Here is a 7823-nt window from a genome sequence, read left to right on the forward strand (position 1 = left end):
TGAAATGCACAAACAATTTACAATTTTAAAATACTCGTAATTTGCTTTAAAATTAAAATATAAAAAAACCAATGGGGTTCACTCAAAAATACTCTTGACTATAAATTTGATAATAGGTCAATTCGCTCTAATTGAAGCATACCCGAGTGGCCGAGTTAAATAGATTATATAAAACGTACAATTTGGTATGTTATAAGACAGAGACAACTCATGCGAGTGTAGCATTCTCTTTGTCGATTAATAAACGACATTGTTATCGACAATCGTACAATTATAAACTTACAATGACGTATATAGATTCTATATTGTACGATGAATTAAAAATCAGTTCGTGGTCGGTGGTTTGCGTATCACAGCGATCGCGGTTATATTGCACTTGTATCGGAGTTAGATTCTCGGCATTGTACCTATAACTAGGAATACCGAATAACGAACTACCATGGAGCTATTTATATCTACATAATTATTTTTTTTAACTTCATCGTTTTATTTTGCCTAATAGTGTTAATAATAAAGTTACGTTAAGGAATATTATTAGTTTATAAATAAATAAATAAATAATTTTTTATGTTTTGAGATTTTTTATGTATTACTTGTGAGTTATGGGTTACAAATAAAAAATTTAACTTACTTTTTTTGGTAATTTTAACCGTAGATTTAAAATATTTTTAGTGCAATGAATCCCGAACTCCAATAACTATGATTGTATAAAATACTAGTAAATATAATTTTAATTTTAATATTCATAATATGGTACTTTTAAATCAATACTATTTATACACCATAGTATGTATAATATTATATGGTACATTGTGAAATGACTTTAGAAGTATTCTCGTGTATTTAATTAATATACAATTTTTATTGACATTTTAATATTTTTAAATTAAATTAAATTTTGTTTATACAGAAAAAGCTTATTTTATGGTTTAACAATTGATTTTAAAATTGTCGAATTTCAATAGAATAAGTACCCATGTAATAAACAAAACATAAAACATATAATTATGGCAATTGCTTTTCTTGAAGATTTGCATTACATTAATATTTTTTAATATACTTTATACAATGTACAGTACCTTGTACCTAATAATATTAACCTATAATATTGCAAATATCCTAAGTACAATTTCATCAAAATAATATAGTAAAATTATACATTTAATAATTGACTGTAAAAAACGCATGTTAAATTAAAAATGAGGTCGAATGCCAACATAAAAAGATTGAATTATTTATCATAGTTTAAATGATAAAACGATAAATATATCGTCTTAGATCGAACTAATTGAATCATTAAATATTACTCGTTCATGGTACGGTTTTTCGAACGGGAGATTTCACTACACATAAACGCGCAGATAAATAATAATATGAAATGTATAATTTAAGTGATTATCAATTAAATAATTAATTCTGAGAGTGATGTCGTGACTCAAGGATGAATTAATCGTGTAATATTTGTAAACAAATTTATTAAATTAAAATTAATTAAAGTATACGCCAAGGTTTGCACAATTTTGGCTTTGAAAGCTTCTTGAAAATAGTTTTATCAGTAAGAAGAATAAATTGAAGCTGGCAACATATACATATATAATAATATTATGATCTATTGATCTCAAAAAATTGTTGTTATTTTTAATTAACAAGTACGTTCCTAAATTAAATACGCTTAAACAATATTATTACAATTGATTAGGTACGCTATGTTGTAATAAAGTTGTAAATTACCATGATATACGTTGCATATTTGTATAATATACATAATATACATAATATTATTATGGTTATGGTATACCACGTGTTACCACAAATTTGTTTATACGGCTATATACCAAAGACCTTATACCTACTACTGGACAAGCAATGCGTGTATGGAAAGCTTAACAACATATAGAGGATGCTTTTTGATTACCACTCGATTAATCAATATGATGGCAGTGCGAGGTAGTAGGGTAACATTATAGATTATTGCATTTGATCGTCAAGACAGGGTACATCACTGCGACATGATGCTACGCCACTCGTAATGCTGTTTTTATACACTGTTCTTGTCTAGCTTATGGTCTATGCTATATACGCAATTCGAATAAGACTCGGAAAATTGTATCATAATGTTGTAGTCGTGATAATGGGACCGAGATAGAAGTACGGTTAAAAAAAAAAAAGTTTAGCACCGTCGAAAAACGAATCGAAATTACCATAGTAGCTATAGGTATATACGTAGGTGCATAATATAACGTATATTATGCGTAGGTGGGTATAATGGGATTTGTTCAAAAACACGACTTGACTTGAACCGTTCTCTAGCTCGGTAACTGATAATAGTGTGTGTACGTATAAAGTACACGTTATAATGTAATGGCATTGCCGTTGCTGGGAAATGCGCATTTAAGTATTAATCGCTGCGCTAAGAATATTCGTGATAACGCGAAACTTTGAGCACGTATGCCTTCGGACGATAAGCGGGGCGGACAGTGTTTTAGTTCAGTAACTTTGGCCAGATAATTCGCCGCACGCCACACGCACACACACACAAACACACACACACACACACACCACACACACCCTATAGTTTACCAGCCGGCTCTCGCGTATATACAGTTTCATCCCCCTGCTGCACGCTCATCCCCGCGCGCCGATATAATATATTAATAACAAATAGTTTTAATGAAACGTGTACTGCACTGCACACTATAATTATATTATATATGCATGCGCACACTGCCGATGACGCGGTGCTTTTTTACGCTATGCGTTTTTGGTTTTTTTTTTGGTTTTTGGTGATTAATTAAACGATTCGGCTGGTATACATATTATATTATGCCAACACCTCCCATCATCCCCACCGGCACTTCTCGACGAGTCGAGCGAGGAACTGTATAATAATATAATACCGCGTAGGGCCGAATTGGGTGAATAATATTTCTCGAAAAAGGGTTTATCGCTCGGCTCATTCTTCGGGCGAATAATATATATATTATATTATTGTTCGCGCATAAAATGCGTAATAATACAACAATAAAACGCCGTATAATTAATCGTGCGCGCCGGCGACGACGATGGCGGCGCAGTTCTTATGAACACGAAAATGTCGTAGGTACTTTTACGACAACAATTACTTTTGATTAATTTTCTCTCGGAGAGCAGTGTTTTTTTTCAACGATTTTTGTTTGTTTTATATATATATATATATTTAAACCGCGTCGTACGATATTCCACTCGGCGTCGACAATCAACGCTGCAGCAATGCGCCGACACTGTGTCCTTGCGATCACTTAAAATAATAAGGCTAAGCGGCGGGCGTTACATTATTATTATTATTATTATTGCTATACGTATTTTCTGTGCTCGTTCGCGTTGAGCACATTGGCGCCATTTGAGGTAGAGCAGGATATTATATATATATATATTGGCGGCCCTATTTTAATCATTCCTTATTGGACGCCATTAATTTTATGCTGGCGCCAGTGCGAACAAACTTTAAGTTATTCATACTATATATATAATATTATTATAAGATAAATGGTAAATATTTTATAATCTGTATTATCTATTGGTAATTAATTTTTCAGTCCAGAGCACTTGCCAGTCCGTAGTCTGGGTTTTTCAATTATTAATAAATTAATTTTTTGTTGTACGACTAGTCCCGACTTCTAAGGTTTTGATTTTAGCTTCCGATATAAATTAAGACAGTTAAAAACACATAAATACACAACGAGAATAAACGATATAATATTCAATCATAAATTGCTATAAAAAAAATTACGAATTTTATCCACAAGTCCACATCCACAAGCTAACGATACGGGAAACGATGAAGTATACTATTTTTATTTATCGTTTGTACTTATTATTGATAGGTATCTCGAATATAAATATAATATTTTATATAATCTAATCTAGCGCTAAGACCAAAATATAAATTAAATTCATTCATTTTCATACGGTTTATAATAGTTAGTCAAAATGTCAAACTTATAACAATGTAAAAAATTAAATTTTTGGAAATTCAAAACAAAAACACATTTAGACAGCAAATAATTAAATAATATCTGATATCGAACAATAAATGTATATGTATTTTATTCCACTTTCAATTTAATCGAAATATTGTTTGAAAACATTAAACCAAATCATGCAAATATACAATTATTATGGAATGAACTTTTCTTGTTTAAAACAGTTGAAATGTTGACCTGAATATTTCATTTGTAATTATAAAATAATGCTTGCGAAAATTAAATGCCTAAAGGGGAAAATATTACGTTTTAAATACTTTTCACAACGATCGAATTAAGTTTCAGGAATTTTGCAGTTTTGCATTTCGTGATTATACTATATAATATTATAATACTGGGAATATTTAAAATATTTCCATACAATAATTGTAAAAAGGTTCACATTCATATAAAAACAGAACATGACGTACAGGCTCGCATAAACGCATATACGTACAACAAAAAACATCGGTAGAGATTCATAAATGTAATGTCGTCGTTGGTTAGGAGATAAGCAGTGGTTTTCGTTGAACCTATATCTATAAAATATTTTATAAATCATACAAAATATGCGGCCTGAAAATTATTTTTATGGTCTATTAATCCCGAATTGGTCACGCTGATTACTATTGTAATCCATTTAAAAATATGTGGACGTACTTATCGTATTTTGGAAACCACTGGAACTATCTTATATTTTCAGTACTTTCGAATATGACATGTTGCTTAATCTAATTCAATAATTCCCAGCGTATCATAACTTATAGCAATAAAATATATAGGTAAATGCGTACAATCAAAAATAATAATGTATGTCAAAAGTAATATACAGAATTATGAAGGTATTAATATTATGTATATACATTACAATATATTAGGAAATAACAGCCAAACGATATTAAATAAGCTTTTGTCTTATCCGTAAAAATGTTTTTTTGGTTGAAATTCTGAACAGTTTGTTGTCGAATATTATTCTTATCGTTTGTCGTTGTTATTTCAATTTAATGTCTGTCTGATTACCATTGGATGTCATGCGACAGGGGCGTATTTATGGGGGAGGCTGAGGGGGCTTCGACCCCCCCCCCCCCCGAAATGCAGGAATTGTTTATTAATTCTGCTTATTGTGTTCTATCAGATGTAAATCGTAAAAGTTCAATATAATTTTATAAAGAATTATTATTAACAACGAACAAGTTATTCATGTAATGTGTCTGACGATCATACCTTTGAGTTCGGTACATAGTGCTTAATTTTGACGTGCGGTACGGCTGCATTATCGTTATTTTTATTTATTTTACCTAGAATTGATTTACTAATATACACGCGTTGTCGAGTCTCAATAACCGTACAATACGAGCCCGTATGAGCTAAAAATATATATTTATACCTCACAATGAAACCATAACTTCATTACAACAGTATTACCAAGTATTGAAGTTGAAAAACCATATTCTTATTTTAAAAAAAGCTGTTGAACTTTATGAAAATGATTTACCGGGGCTAAAAGACGTTATAGAAGCAGAGTACGAAATTTGGAAAGCTAAGTGGAAGAATATTGAAGATAACTTAAGGCCCACAACTCCTATAGGGGCTTTGAGTGACTGTGATAATTTAATTTACCCAAACGTGTATGAATTACTAAAAATACTAGCTATAATGCCAGTATCCACCGCTACAGCTGAACGCAGCTTTTCGACGTTGTGAAGACTCAAAACGTATTTAAGAAATACAACTTCAGAATCCAGACCAGTGGGACTTGCATTTTTAGCTATTCATAGAGACATTGACATACCAGATGACATTTTATCAGACAAATTTGCCAACAGTGGCAAATAAAGAAATTTAAATTTAATATGATTTGTTATATTATTATTATTATTATATATATATTATTATTTATTTCATTATTAATTTTTTGAAGACATAAAAAATCATAACAAAAATTGAAATAGTCTACTAATTTTCTAACTCTTGTTTTTAATAGGCTGAATTGGGGAATTTCAGTTGAAGAAAATACCACAGCCCCCCTCCTAAAAAAAAAAAAAAATATCTAAATACTGTCATGCGATCTGTTAAGCCCAATTTGTTCAGTGTTTATTTCATATGTAAAAAATGTGTAAAGCATTTTTTATTTGGAATTTTAAATTTTGAGGGATAGGTATGCATTTAATAAATCTTATGTTTATCGGATAGTATTATAAAAATTTAATATCATAAAAGTTTATAAAAAAAATTGTAAAATGTATTATAATATATTCTCATTTTGGTGTAAATCTGAAGTTAAAAATATAAATATAATTTTTCACTTTATCTCGATGTATTTGTAAATATGTGCTTGGTATATAACTGTAATTTGAATTGTCAATACAGACTTACAAGTTACAGACTATTAACAAAAAAAAAAAAATGGATTACAACTGTAATCCACGTGACCTATACGTAGGGTTAAAGTTACTGCAAATAAAAATTTACATAGCCGTACAGAAACCGAGCCTTAAAATAAAATCTCAGCACTAGTATGATAAACTTATGGGAGACGCTATTTAAACCAACTCTGTGTAAACACATTATCACCCCCTTCCCCCCCCCAAGAAAAATCCTGGGTACACCACTGCCTGGTTTATACTTTATTTCGGTGTCCTCCTGCTAACGCGTTAGCATTATTGAAATATCTTATGCACATTATCATACATTATCATACAACTCATAAAATATATAAGAAACGGAAGATACCAATATACAACAATGTTTATTATATTGATTTAAACTTTGTTTATTTAATACACAGTATTCTGCTAATGTGCTCATCTGTGGTCATAAAATAATATTCATTGTTTTCGAGTTGAATGTGTAGACCGAAGCGTAAATATTTAAAACCCTTCGTCTTTCGGACCTTGCTCGAGAATTAATACTATTGTAGTCACAGTACAAGTAATAATTAATAAACTAATAGTATACATAAATAATTATAAAATTATATTATAGGAACAAATTATCACATAAATGTGTATTGTAGACAACATAACCAAATGATAAACAAATGTAGTATAGTACAGTTATAACTGATAATGAATTATTAATATGTACTAAATTAATTAAGCAATATTTACTACAAAAGATAAGTTATGGTATTGACTGTAAAGCTTAATGTACCAACAATAGTATTGGAAATAATATAATCAATAATTATTGTTGAACTAACCGTCATAATTTCTACACATTTCAATTTATTATAGTCATTTTTTGCGTGCGCGATATCATACAAACGAGATAAATCCATGCGAACATAATTAATTACTTCCCTTTTCATCGAAACGAACGATATATAAAATATACGTTATGTTATTGTATGTATTAAATTGTACATCCTCTCTGGGGTTTAAAAGGATTGTACAAAATTGAAGAAAAAAAAACGTATTCTATCCATAAAATCACTTGAATTAATGTTTAAGTAATAATATGGTCCAATGCACGTCATGGTATCATGTTATTATATTATTATAATGATGCATAGAATGACGTTGTCTGATATTATACTTAACTAAGCAGCGCATTCCCAAGATCTATTATACCTGTACTTATCAATTTACTGATTGGCGATTACCGACCACAGAATATTACATGTTACAATCGATCGTCAATATTCTACTATGTTATATGGGATTTTTTAATAAAATTCTCAATGAGTTTAAATAAAATACTTATATATTGTGACAATGCTGCGGCTTCTTACATAATGATTTATATTTTTTTCATAAGTCGCGATTCACGACATTTTGAAAAAGTATTATGAAAAAGTATTCGTGGACTTTACCGTTAGGC

General features: G+C 29.9%; 1 pseudogene; it reads left to right on the plus strand.

Annotated features, from left to right (window-relative positions):
* The first annotated feature begins 5384 nt into the window (after window positions 1–5384).
* LOC132938860 (52 kDa repressor of the inhibitor of the protein kinase-like) lies at window positions 5385–5858 on the plus strand (annotated as a pseudogene).
* The last annotated feature ends 1965 nt before the right edge of the window (window positions 5859–7823 follow it).

This window comes from Metopolophium dirhodum, chromosome 2, assembly GCF_019925205.1.
Source record: "Metopolophium dirhodum isolate CAU chromosome 2, ASM1992520v1, whole genome shotgun sequence".
Taxonomy (NCBI): Eukaryota; Metazoa; Arthropoda; class Insecta; order Hemiptera; family Aphididae; genus Metopolophium; species Metopolophium dirhodum.